The 27,842-nt window shown below is 50.4% G+C and overlaps 1 protein-coding gene across 6 annotated transcripts in view; it reads left to right on the forward strand.

The window, feature by feature from the left end:
• DLGAP4 (DLG associated protein 4) overlaps positions 1 to 27,842 on the forward strand; it is a 224,318-nt gene that overhangs the window by 37,808 nt on the left and 158,668 nt on the right. For 4 of the 6 annotated variants that reach the window (XM_039479562.2, XM_074406485.1, XM_039479560.2 and 1 more), the window contains exon 2: positions 19,612 to 19,841. The exons of 1 other annotated variant lie outside the window; for it this stretch is intronic. The gene's annotated coding sequence lies outside the window, so the exon portion shown is untranslated. Of the gene's footprint in view, positions 1 to 19,607; positions 19,842 to 27,842 lie in introns of those variants that run through there. One more of the 6 variants, XM_074406486.1, reaches the window with a different exon arrangement.

A 27,842-nucleotide genomic window follows, 5' to 3' on the forward strand; every position in this document is an offset into this window, starting at 1 on the left:
CTAGGATGGGTAGAGCCCAGCTGACCATGGCTCCCTACCTGTCCCCGGGTACTAATCTTTTCTGAATCGTTAACCTCCACCTGGTCTTAGAAGTGTTTTCCAAGGGGAATCTGGTCTTGGGAGCCTGGTTGGGATTTCAGCACCTCGGACAGTACCCACTGGACCTGGGCCTCGGCTGGGCCTAGGGCCCTGGGTGTCAGGTCCTATTCGGTGGGATGAGACTCTCCACTTCATCCTGGCCTTGTGGAGGCAGCAGGGCTCTGGATGAGCCAGCAAAAGCTAAGGGTTCCCCCTCCTTCCCTAGGCACAGCAAGTCCACTGGACCCAGAGGCCCTTCCTCCTGGGAGGGCAGGAGCCAAGGCCCTACTTCCAGGTCCTAGCACCTCCACACCCCTGCTGGCGCTTGCCATCACCGTGGAAATGGGTGGAGCATGCACTCCAAAAAACCCCACTTCAGAAACTTGGCCTTTGGATGCTCAGGACTAAGTTTGAAAATATCTAAAGTCATTACTGGCTCTGTTCTCCCTCCAGCCCATTATAGAAGATGGGGAAACTGAAGTCTAGAGAAAGGAAGTCTTGATTCTTGAGATGTCCCAGCTGGAAAGTTCCCAAGTGTCAGCTGGCCCCACTGTTCCATTATATAGATGACAGAACTGAGACAAAGGGAACATCTTCAGAGAGACTTGCAGTAGCCAGTGCCCCCTGCAATTGGCTTCTGGAGGAATTGTTTTTTTTCCTTCCTTACAGGTGCCATAATTTGAAGCATGTGTTGTTTTTGTGTTTGGTATCTCTTCTCCTGCTGGTGAACAAACCAAGGCCAGGGCCACTTGTTTATGGTCATATCCCAGGGTCTGGTACATACTGTGGCAGACAGAGCGTTGGCTCTGGGGCCAGCTGGCCTGAGTTCAAATTCCAGCTCTGCCAAGGCTGTGAGACATTGGGCGGGTCACTTCTCTTCTCTCTCAGGCTCTTCATCTGTAAAATGGGAGAATGATGTCATCTGCATCACAGGCTTGTTTTGAAGATTGACTCTGATTGTATAAGCCTCCAGCCTTGCCTATGGCAAGTGTACAGCCAATATCAGCTGTTACTATTAGTGGATACCCAGTACATATTTGTTGAATGAATGAGCAGAATCCACCCACCTGCCCCACTGTAAGGGCTTTTCCTCAGGATGTCTGGGGCTACCTCCTCCTGATTCTATTATATTTTTTGAGACAGGCTATTGCTCTGTCACCCAGGCTGGAGTACAGTGGCATACCATGGCTCCCTGAAGCTTTGACCTCCCAGGCTCAAGTGACCCTCCCATCTCAGCCTCCCAGGTAGCTGGGATTATAGGCACTCACCACCACACCAGGCTAACTTTTTTATTTGTGTAGAGACAGGGTATCACTATGTGCCCTGGCTGGTCTCAACCTCCTGGCCTCAAGCAATCCTCTTGCCTCAGCCTCCCAAATTGCTGGGATTACAGATGTGAGCCACTGTGCCCAGCCTCACATTTTTTTCATTCCAGCAGACATTGACCTCTCACCTGCCTTGTCAGAGAGCCTTGAAATTTAGCATAAATTATAATCCCTTGGAGGGACTTGATGTGAATCCCTGGCCTCACCAAGACTACTAGGATCGAGGTCTCTGTGGGCAGAATCCAAGGTCTTGATGGCCCTGGGCACTCCACGCTTGTCAGTGGCTCTGGCACTGTTGTGGTTGCTTCTAGGGGTTCAGTGAAGAACTGTGCTGTAGCCATTGTGCTGACCATGTGGGTGAGACAGCCTTGCTCACTCTCGGCAGGAGCTCTGCCCTCTGGGACAGGTGTTGGAAGCTTGAGCAAGGTGCTGGGCCCAGAGAGGAGCCATCCGGGATGGCCTCCTGGAAGCGGTGGGTTTTGGCCAGGCCTGAGAGTGGGACGGATGTTGCCCAGCTGAGATTGGCAGATGGCATTGTGGATGGGGGAACAGAGCCCACAAAGTGGTGCAGGCAGGAAAAACAGGTTGTGCCTGGTGTGTGGTGTGGGATGAGCTGGTAGATGATATATTTGGAGAAGTAGGTGGGATTTATCTGGATTGTCAAAGACTTCGAATGCTACATCTTATACAAGCCCCTTAATTTCCTTTCCCTATTTTCCTTCTGTCTCTTGAGGGTTTTAGGACCCATTTTTTCCATTCGATGACCCAAATTTTTTCTCTTCCCCACCAGCTCCAGTTCTTTCCCACTCCCCATCTCCTCTTTAAACTCATGCATACCCTGACCTCCCGATCTGTTTTCTATGAAATGAATCCATGCTGAAGTCACAGTGGGCAAAACTGAGTTGATTGTCTCAGGTTCGGGGAGGGGTTTCTTGTAACAGGGGCCCTCAGTACCTCAGCCCAAGACAGAGACTCCAGCGGTGGAAACTTGGGCAGCACAGTGGAGACATCTGAGAGAACATTGTTAGGTCTGTCACCCCACAGTGTGGTGTGGCCATTTCCAGGCTCTCTCTCCTTCCTGAAGTTTTGCCTGTGCCACTCCCTGTGCTGGGCACTGTCCCTGCCCTCAGAGTGCTCTCTCTGGCTGGGAGGTGTGATGGTGCAGGACTTCCAGATCTCCTGGAGGCAGAACCTCAGGGGAGGCTGAGGCTGGTCCATCATCAGCAATCCTAGCTCCCATCTAGGGCCTGGCCCAGAGGGTTACTCAGAAGAGGGCTGACCCCCTATGTCTATGGACTTGACAAGAGTCAGGTGTTAGGATCAGATTAGAAGCAAGGCTATTGGGGCTTAGAGGGAGGAGAGATGGATTCTTTAGTGTGTGTGGAAGGGGCAGTGGGAGAGGAGTCAGGGGGCAGTTGGGGCCAGATCGTGGGACACTGAGCACCAGCACGAGCCCAGGCCAAGAGAAGCAGTTGTCATCTGTTTGTTTGTCCATTCATTCAGCTAGTATTTGTTGAGCACCTACCATGTGCTGGGGTTGAGCACCTATCCTGTGCTGGGGTGCTGTGGAAAATGAAACATGCTCACACAGGCATGATGGTCAGGGTATGTGTTCTGGCACTTTCATGGAAAAGCTGTGGGACTCTGGCTACAAGTGACAGGTGACCTCAGAAGAATGTGGCTTACAGCTTAGGCAACATAGCAAGACCCCATCTTCACAAAAATTTAAAAATTAGCCAAATGTGGTGACATGCGCCTGTAGTCCTAACTACTTAGGAGGCTGAGACAGGAGGATCACTTGAGCCCAAAAGTTTGAGGCTGCAGTGAGCTATGATTGTGCTACTGCACTCCAGCCTGGATGACAGAGCAAGACTCTTAAATAATAACAACAACAACAGTAGCTTAGATAGGATGAAAATTAATTTATCTCCCAAGTATGAGACCAGCTAGGCAGTTCAGGGCCTAATTGGTGGCTCCATGATCATTAAGAACCTAGACTCCTTCAGTTAGGAGTTGTTACTATGCCTTCCATATAATGGAGCTTCACTTCATGATTCCTGATGACTGTTCCAGCTCCAGCCATCTTATCCACATTCTAGCCATATTGTGTGTATGACCCCTGAAGCTGATTTTCTTAGAAATTGCACATATGACTTCTGTTTATATCCTTCTGCTGAAAACATAGTCACATGGCCATACCTATCTGCACAGCAGGGAGGGAAATGTACACTTTATTCTAGATTGCTAAGGGCCCAGCTAAAATCAGGAGTTCAGTATCAAAGAAGGAAAGAAGAGATATGGAGGAGCAATTAGCAATGCCTGCCACGCTGTTTCTTCATCTGACTGGATGTCATTACTCTTTGTTCATTTATCCAACAGATATTTAGTAAGCATTTACTCTGAGTTATGGCCACATTTTGAATGCTGTAAAGTCCTTGCTCTCGCAAAGCTTGCTTTCTTTTCTTCTCTTCTCTCTTCTTTTCTCTTTCTTCTCTTTCTTCTCTTCTCTCCTCCCTCCCTCCCTCCCTTCGTTCTTTCTTTCTTTTCTTTCCTTCCTTTCTTTTTTCTTTCCTTCCTTCCTTCTTTCTTTCTTTCTTTTTTTCCAGTTTCGTTCTTGTCTCCCACGCTGGAGTGCGGTGGTGCTATCTCAGCTCACTGCAACCTCCACCTTCTGTTTTCAAGTGAGCTTCCTGCCTCATCCTCCCAAGTAGCCAGAATTATAGGTTCATGCCACCATGCCCAGCTAATTTTTGTAGTTTTAGTACAGATGAGGTTTCGCCATGTTGGCCAGGTTGGTGTCGAACTCCTGACCTCGTGATCCACCTGCCTCAGTCTCCCAAAGTGCTGGGATTGCAGGCGTAAGCCATTGCACCCAGCCGAGCTTACTTTCTAGAAGGGGAAACAAACATGAAACAATGAAAACTATTATGATTTTTAAAATCAGGAATAAAGAGTGATACAGGACCAGGCACAGTGGCTCACACCTGTAATCCCAGAATTTTGGGAGGCCAAGGCAGGCAGATCACCTGAGGTCCGTAGTTCGAGACCAGACTGGCCAATATGGTCAAATCCCATCTCTACTAAAAATACAAAAAAACTTAGCCAGGCGTGGTGGCATGCACCTATAATCCTATCTACTTGGGAGACTGAGATAGGAGAATTACTTGAACCCGGGAGATGGAGGTCGCAGTGAGCCAAGATTGTGCCACTGCACTCCAGCCCAGGCAAGACAGAGGGAAGACTCCCTCTCAAAAAAAAAAAAAAAAAGTGATATGGATGTACGATTTTAGGTGTAGGGAATGTAACCTGAAGAAGAGATATTTGAGCACAGACCCAAATGAAGTAAACGACAAGCCATTAATGGAAAGGGGGCTCTGAGCAGAGATGGAATGGCAAGGGTCAAGGCCTTGAGGCAGGAGGGCGCCTGGTTTCTGAGGAACAGGAAGGAGGCTGGAGCTGCTGCAGACACTTAATGGGTCACTGTGAGGATAAAAAGGGCGATGGATATTATGTGCCCAGCGTTCATCCTAGTTGTTCAACAAATAAGGTACCCACATGTCATGATTTGCCCAGGACAGTTCTGGAGTAATTACTGACAGCTTCCTTTTCAAACTCATTTTCAAGCATCCCCATTGGGACAATAAAGTATGTAGTCATCACATCAATAAATAATAGCTATTTATTGGGAAACCAAATTCCCCAAGGCATTTCTGGGAAAGCAGCATCCCCGCATCTCAGGGGATGAGCTGTCTTCCCCTGACTGCTATCCTCCCAAGCACCCCCCCATATTCCTGCCCTGAAGGAGCGGCCCCTTCAGGCACAGCTGTGCCGATGCCGGGCCCTCGTCCCCATGGGCTCCCAAGCAGGTGAGTGCACTGGGGTCTCACAGTTGCCACATTTTTAGCCTGTGGGTTCCAGGCGGCTTCTTCATGTCCTCAGACATGTATCTGGAGGAGGTGCCTTGGGGACAGGATAGGGATCTGCACAGGGAGGCAGGAGGCTGGCAGGGGCCACACCTAGATCATCCCCTGAGCACAGCTTGCCCTTAGTCCCCCCAGCCCCTCGGCATCAGTTTCTCTTTGTGTGCTGGAGACAGTTTCCTTGTGGACATGAGGGATGCAAATGACGTAGTGAATGAGTAGCCCAGGGGCTGTGGGAGGCAGGAGCAAGTGCCTGGGTGAGAGCAGTCCCTCCTGGGTGGGGCATTGGGGTCCTGTAACCTTATCCATCCACCTGGCCCTGGTGAGATCCCTTCTCCATCCCCAGCACCTGCCTCGTCCTGACCCTGCTGAGACTCAGAATTCAGCTTCCTTTAACATCTCGATTTGCAGGTGCTTAATAAAAATACATGCCTCACTTCCTTGGTCTTTGAAATGGGCCTGATAGTGTCCATCTCTCATTTCCCTGGGGTGAATCAGATGATACAGTGGCTAACAAGCTCAGGCGCTCTATACCAGGGCAGCAGGTGAGGAGGGGCCAGGTCATGACTTCCTTTTTTCCAAAAAGTGTCAGCCCAGGCCTCTGTACAGAGATGATCATGAAGTGCTTCTCACAGCAGATGGCAGAGAGGTGATATGTGCTGAGGGCTGCTGACCAGTTTGGCTCAGTCTCCCTTTTGCAGATGCTGGAGGGGACCGTCCTTCACTGCCTTACTCCTTCCCCAGTGGGCTGTGGGCCTCTGCTGCCCCAGAGGCTGCTTGTGAGTCGGGGAAGGAGGGCTGTTTCTACCAGTACCACAAGCCCGTCACTCCAGAATCTCAAAGGCCTGAGGTGTCAGATGCCACACCGGGGCAGCTGGATTGTTGGTTTATGTCTGTGGGCCCAGATATATCTAAGCTTCAGTCCCAACTCCAGCGTGTGCCTCGGGCCTTCCAGCGCGTGACTTCAGCTCTCGAAATTCCGGTTTCTCCTCTGTGAAATGGGGATTGTAAGAGAGGCTGCTCCCGGAGTGGCTGGGGGCACCCTTGCCTGGCGCAGAGGAGGGAGTGGCATCCACTGCTCCCACTCTGTTGGGATTACTGCCATCTTTGTGCAGTCTTTTCCAGGTAGGCAAGACCTGGGGTGTCATAAGTACTTTGTAAATGGCAGATCCCCTACAAGAGGAGTCCCCAGTCCTTGGGCAACAAATAGTACTGGTCCATGGCCTGTTAGGAACTGGGCTGCACAGCAGGAGATGAGCAGCAGGCCTGTTAGATCAGTGACAGCATTAGATTGTCATAGGAACTCAAACCCTGTTGTGAACTGTGCATGTGAGGGATCCAGGCTGAGTGCTCCTTATGAGAATCTAATGCCTGTTGGTCTGTCACTGTCACCCATCAGCCCCAGATGGTACCGTCTAGTTGCAGGGAAATCAGCTCAGGGCTCACACTGATTCTGCATTATGGTGAGTTGTATAGTTATTTTAGGAAATATTACAATGTAATAATAGTAAGAATAAAGTGCACAATAAATGTAATGCACTTGAATCATCCCGAAACCATCCCCACTTCTCTGTGGAAAAATGTGTTGGTGGGGAGGATAGACAATATCTCCGCTCCTGGAGCTTGCTTTAGAAATGAGGGCTCCTCCAAACCCACCTGTCCTGGTGCTGAAAAGGTTGGAGACCACTGCCCTATGAGACAGCAGGGCAGGCACAAGGTCACAGTCTTTCATTTGTTCGACAGGTATTTACTAAGCGCTTACTATGCCCCAGACACTGTGCTGGGGGCTATGGGTGTGATGCACTGCCAGGTTGGGTGGTATGAGTGCTAAGAAGCAAAATGACCAGGACAAAGTGCTAGGAAGTACAGATGGACAGGACAAGGTGTCTGGTCTGGGACCAGCTAGGCCTCTCTGAGGAGGTGACAGCTACAAAAGCTCAGGGAAAGGAGGGAGGGAGGAAGTCCTGGGCCATCCAGGGAAGAGTGGTCCTGGTGGCGGAAACAGCAAGTGCAAAGGGCCTGGGGTGGAGCGGCTGCAACTGAGGAAGAGCCAGGAGGCCAGAGTAGGGGAAGAAGGGTGTGATGGTGAGAGTGGGGGGTGTCAGATATGTGCATGAAGCCAGACCTTGTGGGACCCTGTGAGCCAGGGCACTCTCAGCCTCCACTCAGTGAGATGGGAGCCAATGAGGGCTTTGGGCAGAGACTGTCTCAACAGAACCATCTGGCTATGATGTGGAGACCAGGCTGAAAGGATCATGAGTGGAGGCAGGGAGGCCATAGGGCCTCTAATTTGGGGGAGAGGTGATGGTGGCTGGGACCCAGTGGCTGAGGTGGAGGTGAGGAGGGCCAGCTGGATTCTAGAGATGCTTCGAGGGGAGGAGAAGCAGGGTTTCCTGGAGGATTGGGTGTGGGGTGAGAGAGAGGAGTCCAGGAAGATGGGAAGGTTTTTGTCAGGGCAAAAAACCTGGAGCCGCCCTCAAGTGGGATGGAGAAAACTACAGGAGGAGCAGGTTCAGGAGAGGCAGGGAAGGTGGTGAAAATGGCCCAATACCTTTTAGACATCCAGGTGGAGAGACCCCGTGGGCAGTGCTGCATGGAGACATCTGGAGTTTGGGGGAGGCTGGGCTGGACATGCCAGTGAGCAGGACAGGAGGCCGGAAGGGTCACCAAGGAGTGAGTGTTGGTGGAGGGTGAGGGGCTGAGGCCCTCATGGTCACTTCAGGCAGGGAGGTGTGGGTGACAGGAAGCGTATCTGGTGAACTGAAAGTCTAGATGTTGGTCTGAGTTATAAAGATATAAAGAAGACTGGGCCTCTTGCTGTTATATAACATCTATGAGAGGGGGCAGCAGAAATGAGTGGCTACTCCGGAGGCCTGGGTTCTGTGCTGCCCCCACCTCCTCCTCCGTCCACTGTGTGGCCTTGCTCATGGACCTGCCCTCTCTGGACCTCAATTCCTCAACTCTGACGAATTGTTCTTTTTGCATCTCCCGTGGAGGTGCTGGGGCGGCCTCGGAGACTCCAGGGGCCCTAGAACCATGGAAAATGGGGAGAATGGGTGGGTAGGGGTCCCGATGAGCTCAGAGCAAGGATGGGGGGAAAGCTGGGCCTGCAGAGCAGCTTTCCTGGAGGGATTTGCAGACAGGGCAGCCACAGCTCAGAGAGAGGAAGACCCCCTCCAACCCACTCTGCCCTGTGGCAGGTCCTGCTGGGATGACTGAGAGGGGGCGGCTCTGGCAGGAATCATACAGTGACCTCAGCTGTCCCTGCAAAGTGACCGAGTCAGCATCTGGGCTGGGCTGGGCTTCGGTGCCCAGGTGCGGCTTCTCCATGGCCAGGCAGGAGAGGGGAGGCCCCTTCGGCTCTCTCCCCAGCCTTGGGGCCTTTTTTCTGCTGCTGACCTTTTTGAGGACTCTTTTTTGTTTTCACCGTAAAGGGCAGAAGCATTTCTTGTAAACGTATGCTTAGCACATGCAGGCCACAAGGGACCCAGGAGCCGTACAGCTGGGGAAGCTTAGGCCTGGTGTTGGAGAGGGACTTGTCTTAGTCACAGGAGCTGGAGCAGAGCTGGGGCTCCAACCTGGGTCTGCCACTTTGCCGTTCAGAACTCTGAGGAACTTAGGGGGCCAGGGAGGAAGAGGAACTGGCAAAGGCAGTGAGAAGATGCAGCAGCTCTGATGACCAGCTCAGCCCAAGAGGCAGGAGGCTGCACCTGCCAGGGGCTTCCTATAGATACAGTTCTATACAGAATGTCCCAAGTGCTCCTGCCCGCAACTGTGCCATCGTCATGTCTGTCTGAGTCAGAGAGGTTGAGCAGCTTACCTAAGGTCACCTGGCAAGCAAGGGTCAGAAGTGGGTTTGCATCCAGGTCAGCTCCCTCAAGCACCTGCTCTGTTTCCCCCACTGCCCCTTGACAACCGTGGAGAACCAAACGGGAGGCCAGCAGGGGTCAGGTGGGGATGGCTGTGGGAAGGACAGAGTTCTGTGCCTGCTGGTCAGCCTCTCACCCCAGACCACACTCTCTCTGGAGGATTTGTCAACTCCACCAGTGTCCCCTCTGAACACTCACAGTCCCCATATGGGCAGCTCCATCCCTGACCTATCCCTGGAGCGTTCCTGGATGGCATTCCCAATGTCCTGATTGAGCCCAAAAGTTCAAAGCTGCAGTGAACTGCTGTCACCCCACTGCATTCCAGTCTGGGCGACAGAGCAGACTTCCGCCTCCCAAAGTATTGGGATTACAAGCATGAGCCAATGAGCCCTGCAGCATGTTTTTGATGTTCATCTATGTTGTTGCATGTATCAGTGCTTTATTTCTTTTTAATGCTGAGTAATACTCCATTTTATGGGCATTCCACATTTTGCTTATCTGTTTGCTGGTCAATGAGCATGATTTCCAGCTTGGGGCTATCATGAATAATGCTGCTATGAATATTCACATACAAGTATTCGTGGGGACATATGTTTTCATTTCTCTCATATAACCTCCCTTTTTCCATACCACCAGACCTTGATTTCTGTTGAGGAGCCACACAGTTGTAGGGAAACTGACGCCACCCCTCCCGTGAGGATAGAGTTCAGGCCCCAGGGTAAGCCAGTCAGGACATAGAGCTCATGATCCAGGCTAGGCCAATCAGTGTGTTCCATCCTCCAGGCTCGATGATTGGTTCTTGGATGGGCAAGTGAGATAAGCCAGTCCAATCAGAGTGACTCTTAGGACTGGGACTGGAACATTAGTCCTTTCTCATGCCCCTACCGGTATGCTTGTTTTATCTGGAACAGACATCCTGTGTGCATTAGCAAAGCCAGCTTTAGGATGTAATTGACACATGGAGAAGGACAAGGCTGAGAAGCTGGAATCCTGATTCAACCATGCCTGAAGTACACCACAAATCCAGACTTTCTCAATTACATGGATCAATCAGTTCACTTTATTGTTAAAGCCAGCTTGAGATGGTTTCATTGCTGTTCTTTTTTTTTTTTTTTTTTTTTTTTTTTGAGATGGAGTCTGATTCCGTCACCCAGGCTGGACTGCAATGGTGCAATCTTGGCTCACTGCAACCTCTGCCTCTTGGGTTCAAGCGATTCTCCTGCCTCAGCTCCCAATTAGCTGGGATTATAGGCGCCTGCCACCATGCCCAACTAATTATTGTATTTTTGGTAGAGATGGGGTTTCACCATGTTAGCCAAGCTGGTCTCGAACTCTTGACCTCAAGTGATCCACCACCTCAACTGTGCTGGGATCACAGGCATGAGCCACCATGCCTGTCCCATTGTTGTTCTCATTTGTATCTCAGGGGTCAGCAAACTATGACCTATGGGCAGCCTGTTTTTGTTAAAAAATAAAAGTTGGAAGATGCCACTTACTGATGTATTGTCAATGGCTGCTTAGCAGTGTCATATAGCCTGCAAGCCTGAAATATTTACCATCAACCTTTTAAGACAAAGTTTGCAGGCCCCTGTTATAACCAAAAGCTTAGTATTCAATATACTCCCCAGTCATCAGGACGGAAACCTGGGAGTCATCCCTGACTCCTCCCTCTACCTCATTCCCCGCATCAAACCAGCCCCAAATTGGATTGACTTTTAGTTGAAGCGTCTTCTGAATCTGTCTGCTGTCTTCGGGCCCCAGTGCCCTCGGTGAACCATTGTCAGCTCTCACCTGAGTCATGCCACCCACCTCCAGACTGCCCCACATAGCTACTGGGTGATCTTTCTTCCATACACATTTGATGAAGCCCCTATTGCTCCCAGGGTAAAGGCTAGACTCCCTGGATTGGTACTGCAGGACCCTCATAAGCAAGCCCCCACCTGCATTTCCAGCCCTGTCTCTTCTCTCCCTCCTCTCCTCCTCCCCCAGAGCATACAAACCAGCACCTGACTTGTGCAGAAGTTATTAAACATAGCATGCTCTTCTCTCTTCCCGGCTTTTGTGCCAGCTCTTCTTTCTGCCTCCAGTGCCCTTCCCCACTTTACCTGCCTAGTGGACACCTGTATATCCTCTAAGGCCAGCCAAAGCCTTGCCTCCTTTTTGCCGTTTCTGTAATCACCCCAGCCTGGGTCAGGGCTTCCATCAGCCCTTGGGGCTCAAGAAGTGTTGGTTTGTGATACAGTATTTCTGCCTTTTGCACCAAACCCACTGTGAGGAATCAGAAGAAGGTTTGCATGAGGGAGGGAGAAAGAGCATGGCCGTGGACTGTCTGAGCTCGGTGTGAGTAAGGGGATATGGAAGGACTGGAACTGCTTGAGTTTCCAAGGCCCAAAGACCCCAGGCAGGACCATCTTTAAGAAGCGCATAGAAATGCGTCCCAAGATGAACAAAATGAACCAACGATGAGATCGGAGGATGGTTCCGAGAAAAGAAAAGTAGGGCAGGCGAGAGTGGGCCACTGTGGCAGGCCCTGAGAGTGCAGAATAGAAACAAAGAGATTACAGGGAAATGTCATTAAAGTGAAGATTTTCCATAACCTTCGGAAGTCACCAAATGGGACGAGAGGAGGCCAGGTGGTCATGAGGGGGCCGTGGATCCCGTCAGAGCTGCCAGAAAGTTTAAGGATTTACAAGACTGGCCCTTTGGAGGGCTTAGGGAGCATCTGATTTCTAGGTTCTCGACTGAAAACAAATTTGGGCACCACCTGGCTGGGTTCTGAATGAACCTTCCCAAGAAGCAACTGTAGAGGATTCAGGGGAGCACGAGGCAGGGAGTCAGAGCCTGCTCTGCTGTCACTTGCTGTATGGTTCTTGGCTGCCGTGTCCCGGGATTTAGGGCTGTGGCCCACACTCACTGCTAATTCTGGAAGTGAATCCAGGGCACAGAAAACCAGAAACCAGTTGGGGCCTGACCTCCCCAACAGGGCCATATCGAGGCACGAATGAGACAGTGGATGTGAAAATGCAAACTGCAGTGCGGTGGCCCCACATCACTGTCCTTCCTCTCACTTCTCCAGCTGAGTCAGTCCCCATCCTCATGGCTCCCCAGCTGGTGCACAAACCTCACTCTTACACTGCTCTGGTGTGGAACCTAATGTACAGCATGCCTCCTCTCCTGCCAGGCCCTGAGTCCCTGAGGAGAGGGAGAAAGAAGCATGTCAGGCTCCTGTCCCCAACGTGTGATGCAGTGCCTGTCCCAGAGCAGGAGTTGGGCAACTATTTCTTGAAGGACTTTGAATTGTAAAGAAACAGTTAACTTGAGAGTGCTGGTCAGCCTCGTTTTATAATAGCAGGGACCAGGTGGATCATGGTAGAAATCTTTCTAACAAATTGGCAAAATGTTTTGTGAGTTGTCAAAAAATATAAGCATCCCAGAAATGCAGTCTGGGGTTGAGAATGCTAAGTTCCCTGGCCCCGAGCTGTAGAGTAGGGTAACCACAAGCCACATGTGACCATTGAACTTCAAATTAAATTTAAAAATCAGTTTATTTTATTTATTTTTATTACTATTTGTTTTTCGAGACAGAGTCTCTCTCTGTCACCCAGGCTGGAATGCAGTGGCATGATCTCGGCTCACTGCAACCTCCATCTCCCGGGTTCAAGCAAGTATTGTGCCTCAGCCTCCCAAGTAGCTGGAATTGCAGGCATGTGCCACCATGCCTGGCTAATTTGTGTATAAAAATTAGTCTTTTAATTGCACTAGTCACATTTCCAGTGCGCAGTAGCCACATGTGGCTCACAGCCACCCTATGGGAGAGAGCAGATTAGAGCATTTCCAACATGGCACAAATTCTATTGGACAGTATTCCTCCATGCCTTGAAAATCCATACCCATGTGTTATCTTAAGCCCTGATCCTTCCACAGGGGCTTCTGAGCATTAGGGGTGAGAGCTGGGGCTCTGCAGTCTGACCCAGAGTTCAAATCCATGCTCAGCCATTTACTTGCTGTGTAGCCTGAGGCAAAGGAACTTCCTTCTCCTCCCTGAGGCTCAGTGTCCTCATCTGCAGTCCACACAGAGCTGTGGATTCAAGGAGAAAGCTAGGTAAAGGGCTTCCCAGTTGGTACTGTGTGCAAGGACCTGCTATGTGGCACAGAGCGGTGTTCCTAGAGCTGTGAGAGACTGCATGGGCTGTTCATATCTGAACATTCCTGGAGGGGATTCCTCCCAGGCCCTTGCAGCTTGGAGTCACTGCCCATGCTTCTCCAAATGAGGGCAAACCATGCTCGGAGTTCATTGGGGCCGGGGGCTGATCTGGAGCAGTGGCCAGTGGGTATGACTGGCTTGGGGCATAGTAAGGGCTAGTAAGCCTAGCCTGGTAAGGGCAAGGCTAGAGCCGGTGGGGCTGGGAGGAAGGGCCAGCCCACTGAATCCTGGGCAGGCGCATGTGCCTTCCCTGCATAAAACTCCGTTGTCTACTTGCTGATTGGGGGCTACAATGACACGAACACAAGCAGTCACAGCAGCTTTCTACTCCTTGAGCATTTCCCATCTACCAGACACTGTGCTAAGAGATATACTGAGTGTTTGCATTGGCTCAGCCCTCACAGCAGCCCTCTGTAATAGGTAGGTTATTATTCCCATTTTTCAGACAGGGAACACTGAGGCCATTCATCCAAAGTCACACAGCTATGAGGCAGTAGAGCTGGGATCTGACCCCCCCCAGGCTGTTTAGCTCCTCAGAGTCCATGCTGGGATGAAGTCCAACTCCTGGCCTGGTCCTGCAGGCCCTGCGGAGCCGGCCTCAGTTGCCCTTTCCACCCTCATCTCCATTGTTCCCCACCTTCTTCTGGTCAAGTTCTAGAACATCCTAGGTGTCTCCCTCCGATGTCTGTGCCCTTACTCACCTTTTGATGTAGATGCCACTCCTGGTCCCCTCCACCCTCTGCAGATTCCTGTTCACCTGCCAGGACCCTGTTCTGGTATGTGAGCATCTCCAGGCTGAAAACGGGTCTAAGTCATTTTTATGTCATAAAGTCTTGCACATGGGTTGGGGCATTGGGGCCATGGTGAATTGTGGGTGGCGGCTTGGTAGGTAGGTGATGAGTAGCTGGAAGGGTGGGAGGAGTGGATGAAAGGTGAACCAAGGGGCAGGTGGACAGATTGGGGGAGGAATGGGTGGGTGGTGCACACTGCAGTGCCCTGAGTGGGGATGAGGCCTGAACAGAGTATAGGGGTGGGCATGGGGAGGGATGGGAGCAGGGAGGGGTCTAGGGTGATGCCTACTTTTCTAGCTTGGAGACTTGAGTGGATCATGGTGTCATCAGGGAGGAGTGAGTTTAAGGGAGAAAGGGATGAGGTCCCTTTTGGACGTGGGGGTGTGAGGGGCCAAGGGTTCAGGTGGCCGCTGGGGAGATGAGCCTCAGGTTCAGAGGCGATGCCAGCCTGCACAGAGAGACTCGGGAGGTCAGTATGGGTGGTGATTTGAGTCATGGGGGCCAGTGAGGTCACCGCCTGGGGGCTGGGTGAGAAGGACTCAGAACAGAGGAACAGCCACATCTCAAAGCCAGCCAGGGAGAGGGAAGAATTATAGTCCCAGAGATAGAAAATCCAGGAGTGTCAGAGCAATGGAAGAGGCTTGCAGAGAGGAGAAAGAAGGCGTGGGGGGTGTGAGAAGCCCCCAGGGCATGAGGGAACTCCGTCAGTGCTATTTTAAAAAACTATTTTTCCATTTCAGTTCAACTTCACAAATATTTATTGAGCTAAAAGGTTCTGTGTAAATCCATTTTGTAAATTAAATTTTTGTACAACAAATACCATTTTAACTGGGCCTGGGGTGGCAAGGTTTGAGAGACCATTCATTATCTAAGAAGCCCTGAGTCGAATTCTTTTGAAAAGCCTTGTTTGGTTTGTTTTTTTAGTCAGCAAGGATTTTGGCTTCTCAGGCTTGCAGAGTGAGGCGTTCATTTGTTCCACATGTGTTTTGAAAAGATCCTTCTGGCTGCTGCAGAGAAGATGGACCAGGGAGGCAGCCGGGCACCTAGGGAGGAAGCTGGTGCAATGTCTGAATGAGAGATGGTGCTGACCTGGACGAGGGCAACTCTGGGGGATCAAGGAGAGGGGATCTGAGGGATGTGTAGATTTTTTAAAAAGATAGGACACAGCCGGGCATGATGGCTCACACCTGTAATGCCAGCATTTTGGGAGGCAGAGGCAGGTGGATCACTTGAGGTTAGGAGTTCAAGACCAGCCTGGCCAATATGATGAAACCCCATCTCTACCAAAAATACAAAAAAAATTATTAGCAGGATGTAGTGGTGTGTTCCCGTAGTTCCATCTACTCAGGAGGGTAAGGCAGGAGAATCACTTGAACCCAAGAGGCAAAGGTTTTGGTGAGCCAAGATTATGCCACTGCACTCCAGCCTGGGCAACAGAGCAAGACTCTGCCTCAAAAAAAAAGAAAAAAAAAAAAAAATATATATATATATATATATGACATTGCCAGGTGCAGTGGCTCACACTTGTAATCCCAGCACTTTGGGAGGCCAAGGCGGGGCAGATCACCTGAGGACAGAAGTTCAAGAGCAGCCTAGCCAACATGGCAAAACCCCATCTCTACAAAAAATACAAAAAGTATTCTACTTGGGAGGCTGAGGCACGAGAATTGCTTGAACCCAGGAGGCAGAGATTGCAGTGAGCCAAGATCGCACCACTGCACTCCAGCCTGGGTGAACTCCTAACCTCCAGCCTGGGTGACAGAGTGAGAATCTGTCTCAAAAAAAAAGAAAAAAAGATAGGACATAGTCTTGGGCTTTACTTCTGGGTGAAAGAGGAGGAGGCATAGAAGCCTCCTGGCTTCTTGGTCACCTGAGGGTGACCAGGTTAGATGATACTGGGATGAGTGCAGGGTCTCCAGGGAAGGTCACAGACTGGGCCCTGGATACACCGAGCACACAGTGTCTGTCCACAAGATGGCCAGCAGAACTGCTGCAGGAATTTGGAGCTCAGAGGTGTGAGCTGGGCTGGAGAGAGAAATGTCACATCTGTGACAGGGAAGGAGGGAAAACGCAGAGCTCATGACAATTGGTCAAGAAACATTTCCAGCATTTGAAAATATTTGTTGAATGTCCCAGCTACTCGGGAGGCTGAGGCAGGAGAATCGCTTGAACCTGGAAGGCAGAGGTTGCAGTGAGCTGAAATCACGCCAATGCACTCCAGCCTGGGCAACAAAAGCGAAACTCCATCTGAAAAAAAGAAAAAGAAAATATTTGTTGAATGAAGTATTCATGGAGCTCCTCCACGTGCCAGTTACAGTGTGTGGCAATGCCCCTCGGGGCTGACACTTTAGTGAGAGGAGCAGGAAATGATCAGGATAAATTATGCAATTACATGGCCTTTGTATAATGCTATGGGCTGAGAAGAACAAGAAAGCAGGCAGGGATGGGCCCAGAGCATGTGCTGTGGAGAGCTGGGGAGTGAAGCAGACATACAGGTTACACTCACTGAATTCATTTGAGCCTCACAACCACCCTATGAAGAAGGTGCTCATCCTTTTCTATGGCTGCCAAAAGTGATAACTCGGTCAGGAATGAATCTTCTCAAACACTGGTCTTTCCTACCCTGGCAATTTTCACTCACTACCTGGACAAGGTAGTGAGTCTCCATCTCTAAAGGAAAAAAAAAAAAAAGAATTGAGAGATAATGCACAAACCATACAACTCACCCATTTAAAGTGTACAGTTAATGGCTTTTAGTATATTCACAGGGTTGTGTATCTGTTACCACAATCCGTTTTTGAGCATTTTCATTACCTCCAAAAAGAAACCCCACACCCCTTAGCTGTCACTGCCTCCTAGTTAGTCCCTGTCCCCACACCGGGAAGCCTGCAGCAGCCCAGATCTACTTTCCTTCTCTACAGTGGCACCTGTTCTGGACATTTCATCGAAATGGAATCATGCAGTGTGTTGTCTTCTGCATTTGGCCTCTTCTGCTTAGCATCACGTTTCAAAGTTCATCCGTGCTGGAAGCTGCAGAATCTTTAACAGCATCACAGACAGCCCGGACCCAAGAGACTGTCTGGGGTGCTTCCCGACCATTAGAAAGAAGTGGTGCGAAGCACCCTGGCTCATCATGCCTGTAATCCCAGCACTTTGAGAGGCCGAGAGGCCGAGACGGATGGATCACCTGAGACCAGGAGTTTGAGACCAGCCTGGGCAACATAACGACATTTCATCTCTGCAAAAAATACAAAAATTAGTCAGGTGTGGTGGTGCGCGCCTGTAGTCCCAGCTACTCAGGAGGCTGAGGCAGGAGGGTCGCTTGAGCCCAGGAGATTGAAGCTGCAGTGAGCTATGATTGCATCACTGCACGCCAGTCTGGATAACAGAACAGCACTCTTTCTCAAAAAATAAAGAAGAAGAAGCGGGAATCAAGGAGGAGACTTGCCGTTCTGTTAGCAAGAAAGAGGTGGGGAGTTTGAGGAGGTCTTGGGCTCCTAGGCCAGGGCCCTGCCACACCCTGCTGTGCTGTGCACAGCCTACCACCTCTTTTCCTTCAGCTTTGGGCTCTGGGTGAATTTGGCTAAAAGTGATAACTCGGTCAGGAATGAATCTTCTCAAACACTGGTCTTTCCTACCCTGGCAATTTTCACACCTTATGGTGAATCTTGAGATCTTTTATGCATCTTCGAGAATTTGTTTCTACTGACTCAGAATGTTTTGGAGTTTGTATTTTCTTTTCCTGCTCCTTAACACTTGTTCAGATGGCTATGCCTGTTTTCTTGGTTTGGTGATGTTCTCCCTGGGGGAGGCTGCATCGTCCGGGAGTCAGATGCCTGGGTTGAAGGCCCTCCCCTGCCTCCTTCTGGGTGTCTGGTTGTCAAAGCTGTCTGTGCCTTGCATGCTTCCTTTGGAAAATAGAGATGTCATTGTAGGGCAGTGGCAGGAAGGAAGTAAGGTAAAGCCTGTTACAGGCTTGGCGCAGAGTAGGTGCTGGAGGTTTGTTTCTTGATCAGATGCTCAGGAGAGATGGCCAGGCCTTTCCAGAGCCCTGAGATAGTGAGGGGAGAAAGCTGAGCCACCCCGACTAGGGACCACCTTTTCCTCCTCATTCCTCCCCTCCAAGGGCCCCTTGGACCTGGACCTCTCCTCCCACGGCTCAGATGTGGAAAGCCTGAGTTCAAATCCCAACCTACCACTCGGATTCTGTGTCCCCGCACCAGCTTGGCTTCCTCTGTGTCTGTTTCTTGACATGTAAAACCGGAGGGCAGAGGGTGGAGGGTGGGAGGAGGGTGTTCCACTGGGGCCTCCAGGACAGCTGGGAGTGGGTAAGGTATAGAGGGGCCTTTTTCTTCTCCCAGTAGGCCCTGGTTCCTGCTGATTTGCTGATTTGTGGTCTTTTGTTTTTTGAGACGGAGTCTCGCTCTGTCGCCCAAGCTAGAGTGCAGTGACACCATCTGGGCTCACTGCAATCTCCGCCTTCTGGGAGGTTCAAGCAATTCTTCTGCCTCAGCCTCCTGAGTAGCTGGGATTATAGGGACATGCCACCATGACCAGCTAATTTTTGTAGTTTTGGTAGAGACAGGGTTTCACCATGTTGGCCAGGCTGGTCTCAAACTCATGACCTCAAGTGATCCGCCCACCTTGGCCTTCCAGAGTGCTAGGATTATAGACGTGAACCACTGCACCCGCCTGGTTCCTGCTGATTTAAATATCCAGGCAGGAGCAGTGACAGCTGTTCAGGGGAAGTGGGTGGAGAGGGACACCTGGCTTCCCTCTGCTGTCACATGAGATGTGCCACATGGAGGTGGTGATGCAGTGAAGGACCTCTTAAGAAGGGTCTTTGTTGGGCCTTCTAAGAGGTCCTTCACTGTGTCACCACCTCCATGTGGCACATACTATGTGCCAAATATTTCACCTGCACTGTCTTCTCAGTCCTCAGAGTATCCTTCAGAGGAGGCACTCTTGTTCCCATTTGGCAGGTGGGGAAACTGAGGCTCAGAAAGGGGAAGCTGCCTCCCTGACATCACCTACAAGTGAGAGGCTGAGCTGGGATTTGAACTGAGGACTGCATGCCCCTTTCCTAGCTCCCTCCCTCTGGGGAAGAGGAGGGAGAAGCAAGACGGGGAAGGATTTGAGCCTTTGGAACCCAGCTTCCCAGCTGCTGTGGGGATTCTGTGGGTGGTGGGAGAGGCATCGTAAATATGCATGACATGCAAATACTCCTCTAAAAAAACAATGTGGGTGCCCACATGAGCCAGGGTGCCAGGGTGCTCTGGAAAATGTAGTGTTGTATAAACACTTGGGTTTCTGTGACCACTGCTGCATGTCGTCTCCCTCATGTCCCCAGGGCCAGTCCAAGGGTCTCAGGTGGAGGGCTTACCTCCAGCACCTCCTAATCACCATTCCTCCCCATTCCTGCAGGCACCGTGCCTCCCCCTGCCAGGAACCTTGGGGCCCTATGTGTGACGAGGACCCGGTGGCCCCCAGGGCACTGGCAGGGCACCTTTCCCAAGCTGCTTCCCGTCAGCACCTCTGATGGAGTGCCTAGAGGGATGTGTGCGCCAGCCCTCAGTCCAGTGCCCGCTCCTGAGCTGACACCTGCTGGGCCCCGACAGCTTGCTGTGTTTCCTGTGCCCATAGCTCTCTGGTTGGTAAGTAACTGCGTCCGCAGGCCTGGGCTCCTCACCAGCCCCCATGCTTGGCATAGTTGGGAAATGCCCAGCCTCACTTCCACTGGCACCCACATGCTGGCAGAGGGACCTCAGTGAGAGTTTGTGTATGTCTGGGCACCATTTATAGTTCAACTGGCCCGCCTTAGCCAGTCCTCCCTACAACCAGGGGGTGGGTGTGGTGATCACACCCATTTTCCAGAAGAATTAGCTTCAGAGAAGGGAAGCCACCTTCTTGGGATGCACAGCAAGCCCAGCCCTGTCCATCTCAAAGCCCAGCTCTTGCCACACCCAAGCAGGTGGGGGCAGGTGGTACACATAGGCTCAGGACAGGAAAGGAGCTGTGAGCCGTGCTGGAGGCCATAGAACCTTTAGGACCCCCAGGGCAGCTTGAGGGGAGACCATCAGAGTTCTTGAATCTTGGGGGGCCCTGCATTCTGCCCCTCTGGCCTGTTCTCCCCATGCTCCTTGAGTTCCCACCTTGACAACGAGATGAGGTGCTGGGCCCGCCCTCGTCTCTGACCCGTCTGTCTGGGGGTGTGACCACAGTGCCACCACTTCACCGTGCTGCTTGCGTCTTTTCTTCACTTTCCACCTCCGAAAGCTCTGCTGGCACAATAGTCTAGTTCACAGATGAGGAAACTGAGGTTCAATCAGGCCAAGGGCATACACGCAGGCTCACCCAGCCACCACTAAGTACTACATGGGACCACTGGGGTAGGATCTGCCTCTTTCTCTGGCCTCTGCTCTACAAGGACAAAGAACAGCCACTTCATTCCCCTCTGGCCAGCCAGCAGCTGGCCCCATGCCTGGCATACAGTGAGTACCCAGCAAGTAACTGTAGAAGGAAGGAAAGAGGGAGGGAAGGAGGGAAGCCTCTCTTACCTCCCTTTACCCAGACAGCAGCAGGACCTGAGAGCCTGCTGGCCTTTTGGCCAATACCAGCGCCTGCTGCCCCAGATGGCTTGTGGTGAGCCCATGCCCTCAGCAGGGTGGCCAGCCCCTCTGGTCCTGATTTTCTCGTCTGCCAGAGGCTGCCTGGCTTCCCTGATGGGATTGTGATGAGAAGGGAAAAGATTCGTAAATATGTATAATATGCAAATATCATGGGATCATTTTTTTTAAACCTGTGAAGTTCACTGTAGATAGTGTATGTAGAAGTGCTTCTATGAGGACAAGGAGCTACATGCTGGGGTGGCGCCAGCCTTATTATGACTATCCATGAAAAGGACCCCATTAATTAGCCACCCTCCAACCTGGCTCTCCCGACCCAGCTCCTAGTCTATTGTTGGGGCTGCAGATAGCTGTTGCTTTTGGCTGAGAAGCTGGTGCAGGAAAGGTGATAAGGACAGCTTGGTCTGAGAGCTGTGAGTGTCTGTGGGGTTTAATCATTTGCAAACACTCCTTATTGTGCTCAAGAAATGCAAGGGCCTCTCCAGGGACTAAATGTGTAATGAGGACCAGCTGAATAACAGCAAGCATTTCTTGAGCAATTACTATGTATCCGGCATTGTACTAAACGCTTTGTGTCTTTCATTATCCCAGTTAAACTCCCCATAATCCTGCAGAAGGTGGAGGGGGAGATTGAGGCAGGGACCTGGGGGTGAGGGCTCATCTGTTAACAGCCCAGTCTTTCCTGAAAATTACTGCCATCCAGTGCCCACTTCGCCCACTGGGCCAGGCTCTGAGAACGCAGCTGAGCAGACAGGCCCTGGCGTGTGTGGCCCAGTGACGGAGAACGGGATTCCTTGGCACGAGCTGGGTGAGCAGCCGTCAGCATCGCGTGGAAAGATGGAGGCCTGGGCGGCAGTGAAGGAGGTGTTACTGCTGCTATTTTGCTAACAAGCTGATTATTTAAAGAACAGACGAAGCGGGAGCTTGGAAATGGGTTGAGGTGTCTCCAGGGCAGAGGCAGCCAGGAGTGCTAGGTCCTAAGATCTGGGTACCTGGCTGGATCACAGCAGAGTGGCCACACAGTCATTTATTTTTTTCACCCACTTATTAATAACAGTAACGGCAGCCAGGCACAGTGGCTCACGCCTGTAATCTCAAAACTTTGAGAGGCCAATGCAAAAGGATTACCTGAGGTCAGGAGTTTGAGACCAGCCTGGCCAACATGGTGAAACCCTGTCTCTACTAAAAATACAAAAATTAGCTAGGTGTGGTGGCACACTGCTGTAATCACAGCTACTCAGGAGGCTGAGGCAGGAGAATTGCTTGAGTCTGGGAGACAGAGGTTGCAGTGAGCTGAGATCGTGCCACTGTACTCCAGCCTGGCCAACAGAGCAAGACTCTGTCTCAAAAGAAAAGAAATGGGCTGGGCCCAGTGGCTCACACCTGTAATCCCAGCACCTTGGGAGGCGAAAATGGGCAGATCATGAGGTCAGGAGTTTGACCAGACCAATCTGGCCAACATAGTGAAAGTACAAAAAAATTAGCCAGGTGTGGTGGTGGGCACCATAATCCCACCTACTTGGGAGGCCTAGGCAGGAGGATCACGTGAACCCAGGAGGTGGAGGTTGCAGTGAGCCGAGATCACGCCATTGCACTCCAGCCCAGGCAACAGTATGAGACTCCGTCTGAATAAATAAATAAAAAGGTAAAATCATAATAGTAATGGTGCAATGAAGGCTGGGAAAGGATTGCCTTGGTGGAGAAAAGAAGGCAAAAGGATTGGGAGGAGAACCTTGGGATTTCTGAGGGGCCAGCAGTGACCTGGGTGCTGGTTACACGACTATTTCCTTTTGAAACTTTATTGCACTAAACAGTTTTGTTTTGTGCACTTTTCTCTATATATCACACATCACAGTAAAAGGGATAATAACAATTGTAACAGTAATATCTAACATTTATTGAGCACTTACTAACAGGCTGTTTGCTAACCATTTTACCTTTTGTCTCCTTGAATCCTCCTGGATTCTCTGATTCTGCCCATTTTACAGAGGAGGAAAGTGAGGCTTGGAGAGGTAAAGTTACTTGTCATGCTGCCCAAGAGTGAAGGAAGTGAGATGAGAAACCAGACTGACTCAAGCCCCATGTGCAAGGATCAGGGGCCAGGAAGTTCCCCGAAAAAGGTCTCCTCCATTTGTGCCTCAGACATGTCTGTGCCTCTTGAATTTTTAAGGCTTGGGAGGCCAGGAAGATATGTGCAGTCATAGGCAGCAGAATGGGCCTGGGAGTCGCCAAGGGGTCAGAGCAGAGCATTTAGCTGTTTAACAAGTGTCAAAGAACCGGGTGCCATGGCTCATGCCTATAATCCCAGCACTTTGGGAGTGTGAGGTAGGAAGAGTTGAGCCCAGGAGTTCAAGATTAGCCTGGGCAATATAGTGAGACCTCATCTCTACCAAAAAAAAAAAAAATTAAATGGCTGAGTGTGGCGGCATGTACCTGTAGTCCAAGCAACTTGGGAGGCTGATGTGGGAAGATCACTTGAGCCCAGGAGGCAGAGGTTTTAGTGAGCTTAGATTGTATCATTGCACTCCAGCCTGGGTGACAGAGTGAGACCCTGTTTCAAAAAACAAACAAAAAGTATTAAAGGATAGGAGTGTGACATTCTTAGGGACAGCCCCGGGGAGAAGGCCAAGGCATACTCAGGTCTCATCTAAAGTAATAAAAGAATGAGGTGGGAGAATGGCTTGAGGCCAAGAGTTCAAGACCAGCCTAGGCAACATAGGAAGACCCCCTTCTCCAAAAAAATGAAAAAAAATCAGCCAGGCATGGTAATGTGTACTGGTAGTCCCAGCTACTCAGGAGGCTGAGGTAGGAGGATTGCTTGAGCCCAAGAGTTAGAGGCTGCAGTGAGCTATGATCATGCCACTGTACCTTATCCTGGGCAACAGAGCAAGACTTCGTCTCTTAATAAGTAAATAAATGACATAAAACTTTTTTAAAGGTAAACAGGCCACCCAGGTGAGACAGGGTCAGACCCACCTCTGAACTCACTGGATCAGGAGTGGGAGCAAACAGTAATTTTCTGAGGACCTATTATGTGCTGAGCACATTTGTTACTTTTAATCTTCAGAACAGCTTTGTGAAATTAGCAGTATTGGCCCCGTTTTACAGATGAGGGGACTGAGGCCTAAGTCCACACAGCCAGTGGGTAATGGAGCTGCTCTGCCAGACTCTACCACTTTGTATCATGTGCGTGCAGAAAGCCTTGCTTGGTATGGGGTCCCTGGCAGGGCAGCCATCTGGGCATAGATGCTCCAAGGAGCACATGGCTGGAAGCGAGTTCCAAGGCAGCTCTGTGGGGTCCTGAACTGAGGCTGGGGTCATGTCATGGAGTGGGGCATGCTGTGCTGAGAGGGCATCTCTTCATTCATGCGTTCCAAGGACATCTCTTGAGTCTAGTTCCTGCCAGTCCACACCCTTCCCGGAGAACACAGGCTTGGAGAGGGACAGATATTATACAGTCACCCAAAGACACAAACAGAATGAGGAGAGGCTCCATTGGCACAGTGAGGAAAATTAGCATGGTGACATCATGAAGATGAACCGGGTAGGAGACCTGTGTGGCATGGCACTGTCCAGGATGGCCCTCTCTAAGGAGATGGCACTTGACCTGAGACCCAAAAGGATGACATGGATCCAGCCATGCTGGACAGTGCTCATATAATATTGTTGCTGTTAGCAGGACAATTGGGGACAACCCATTTGTCCATCACCACAGGACCAGTTAAAGCCATTTTACTGCAGCCACACAGTGGCGCCTGCTGCAACTGTTAGAAACGGGGCCACGGAGCTAAATTTATTGTTGCATAAAGAACTTCATAGTGTGTCGTAGAGTTTTTTTTTTTAAAGAGGTTATAAAACAGCATGGGTAGCATTATATCATTTCTGTAAGAATTATGTGTGTTTCTGAAAACTGCACAATGCTCCTCCTGGGAAGTGGGGGCATGGGTGATCTTTGGTTCTTCTTTCTACTTTTCTAGATTTGGAGTCTTTCTTGAGTTTTAGGACTTGTGGGGAGGAACAGAGGATTTTAGGGTTCCCATGGTCTTGCCTAGGGTACTTCTTCTCTCTTGCTATCCACCTCAATGGGATAAGGCATGGGCTGGGGAATCAGCAGATCTGGGTCATCCCTTTGACTGTGTGACCTTAGAGAAGTCACTCACCCTCTCTAAGGCTGAGTTTCCTCTTCTGAAAAACAGAGATAAGAATAGCATCGGAGGGTGGGCATGGGGCTTAAGTGAGTGAAAACATGTGGAGGGCTAGGGCAGTGCCAAGGTTGCATCCTTGATGGTGCTGCTGCTGTGACAACTGTGACTGCCTGAGGTGGTACCTACTGTGTGTCACCATGTTCCGCCAGGGCTTACTTCTCCCTCCATCAGTGGGAGTCAGACCCAGTTGGGAGACAAGGTCGAGGGTGGTGGTCAGCTTGGCTAGGCACAGGACCAGCTGGACCTCAGGTTAGCACCACGCTACACCCCACCTCCCTCCCCACCACCTCCCTCACATCTACCACTGAGCATCCTTGCCAGAGACACTGTGATGGGGATACCTTGGCCCAGGATTTGCTTTTTTTTTTTTTTTAACAACTGTACATACTACTTTACAGCCACAAAGAGAATCTTAAATCTCAGGCAGAACAACGTACACTCGTGTAGTCAAACTCTCGGAATCGTGGAATCTTAGTCATAAATAATCTGGCAAGTGCAAACATATGCATTTTGCAAGTAAGTTCACTGCACCTTTCTTGATTATAGTGATAAATTAGAAATAACCCAATTCCCTATTTGTGAGAGTTGGTTAAATAACTTACATCCGGCCAGACAATGGCATTCTCTGCAGCTATAGAAACAGGGCTGTGAATCTCTATTTGTTGACATGGAAACTTGTCCATGGTGCCTTGTTGGGGAAAAACAGGAGGTTAAAAATGGGTGTCTCTTGTGTGACATCTCGATTTGGAGTCTCCTGAGTGTCAGGATTTGCAGAGAGAAACAGGATATCTACTTAGATATCTACTGATTTTTTCACTTTTGTTATCAAAAATGTATATGAATATATGCATGCTCCTGGCTCGGGAGATGCTCAGAAGGTTCATCATTAAACTGTTGGTAGTGGCTTCCTCTGGATGTGAGATATAGGTGAGCTGTATTTTTATTTTTGTTCATATCATTCAGAGTTTTTTCCAAGTAAGGTGACAGAAAACCCACCCCAAACTAGTTTAAACAAAGATGGATTTTATTGACTTGTAACTGTAAAGTTCAGAGGTCTGATGGCTTCAGGCACAGCTGGATCCAGGGGTTTGGGGGCCACCGGGGCCTGATTTTTCTCAGTTTCTCAATTCAGCTCTCTCTGGGTTATTCCCATGTTCTCATTAAACTCTCACGTACAGGTAGTAAGATACCTATCCAAAGAAATAAGCAAGAATTTTTCCCCGGATTGCTCAAACTCAGGTCCCAGAACTGAGTCTTGGCCTTGACTGGTCAAATTTGTGGGATGTGCCCAACCCTCAATCAGTTGCTGTTGCTAGGGGGAATTCGGCACTCTGATTGGTAGCCTGGGCCTACGTATGCTCCCCACCCCACCTGGGGGTGGAGTCAACCGCTGGAACCTCAGGAGTGGAGAGTAGAGAAAAGTAGCTTCCCCAAAAGTAAATGTAGGCTATGGCCTAAAGTAGACCAAATGGTGACCGAACCCAGCAACCCCTACCTCCTGTAATTATCTGAATTTCCCAAAATGCATTATTTTCATAATCAGAAAAACAAAAAAGCACCTATTGAAAGGGGTCCTGGCCAGGTGTGGTGGCTCATGCCTGTAATCTCAGCACTTTAGGAGGCTGAGGCGGGTGGATCACCTTAGGTCAGGAGTTCAAGACCAGCCTGGCCAACATAGTGAAACCCTGTCTCTACTAAAAATACAAAAATAAACCCAGTGTGGTGGCCAGCCCTGTAATCCCAGCTATTTGAGTGGCTGAGGTGGGAGAATTGCTTGAACACGGGAGGTGGAGGTTGCAGTGAACCAAGATCATGCCACTGCACTACAGCCTGGGTAACAGACTCCGTCTCAGAAAAAAAAAAAAAAAAAAAAAAAAAAAAAAGAAATGAAGAAAAGGAGTCCTGAACCCAGATCTTACTTTCAGAAGTTCACTGGGACAGCCTTAGACTTTCTTGGAGTCAGAACATTGGAATCTCTAAAGTACCTATTTCGCTCAGGAGACATCGACCCTCTCTGTCCTGGAAGGGAGCTGTCCTGGCCCTCTAAACGACTGCAGTCTTTGGTGGATGATTTGTCTGAAATGTGAGTGGTGCTAAGGTGGATGTGCATACAGGAGCTGTGGGAAGGAAAAGGCCAGCCTGGGAGCAAGGAAGCCTTCCTGGAGGAGAGGATGCCTAAACTGAGAAGCCAAGCAGAGTGCTGGAAGAATGTTATAGGCAAGAAAAACAATGTGTCAAAGGCCCGGAGCATGTGGTGTAGGTGCAGCTATAGGATGAGAGGAGCCAGGCTTAAACCACAGGAGCCTTGAATGCCAGGGTAGAAACTTGGACTTGATCCTGAAGGCAGTGGGGAACCTTTGGGGGATATTGTGGGATGAGGGAAGTGTCAGTGAGGTCACTCTGTCTTGTGCTGACAGCATAGCTTGGAGGAGTTAGATCGAGGCCCCACATGAGGAAGGAGAAAAAGAACCCAATGGCCCCTCAAGGGAGCCTTAGATATCTACTGGCCTAAATTCCTTCCCACCCTGAGTCAGAATTCCTGTCCTGAAATGCCCAGCCACTGCTTGCATACCTCCAGAGATGGGAAGCTTACTATGCATTTTCTCCACTGCTAGTTAGAAAGCTTCTTCACAAGACAAAGCCCACAATTCTGGTACTGCTCAAGACACTAAGGGCTGTCCCCCAAATGACTGCTGGGAGGGCAGGCAGAAGCCTGCATTTCGAGGTCGGGGGGTCCAAGATTAGGAAGCCCTGGATGTCTGCAAACGCTGCTGGGAGTTTGAATGGAGGGCAGAGGGAGTCCCATTACCTTGGCAATAAAGGA

Source organism: Saimiri boliviensis, chromosome 9 (assembly GCF_048565385.1).
Source record: "Saimiri boliviensis isolate mSaiBol1 chromosome 9, mSaiBol1.pri, whole genome shotgun sequence".
NCBI lineage: Eukaryota > Metazoa > Chordata > Mammalia > Primates > Cebidae > Saimiri > Saimiri boliviensis.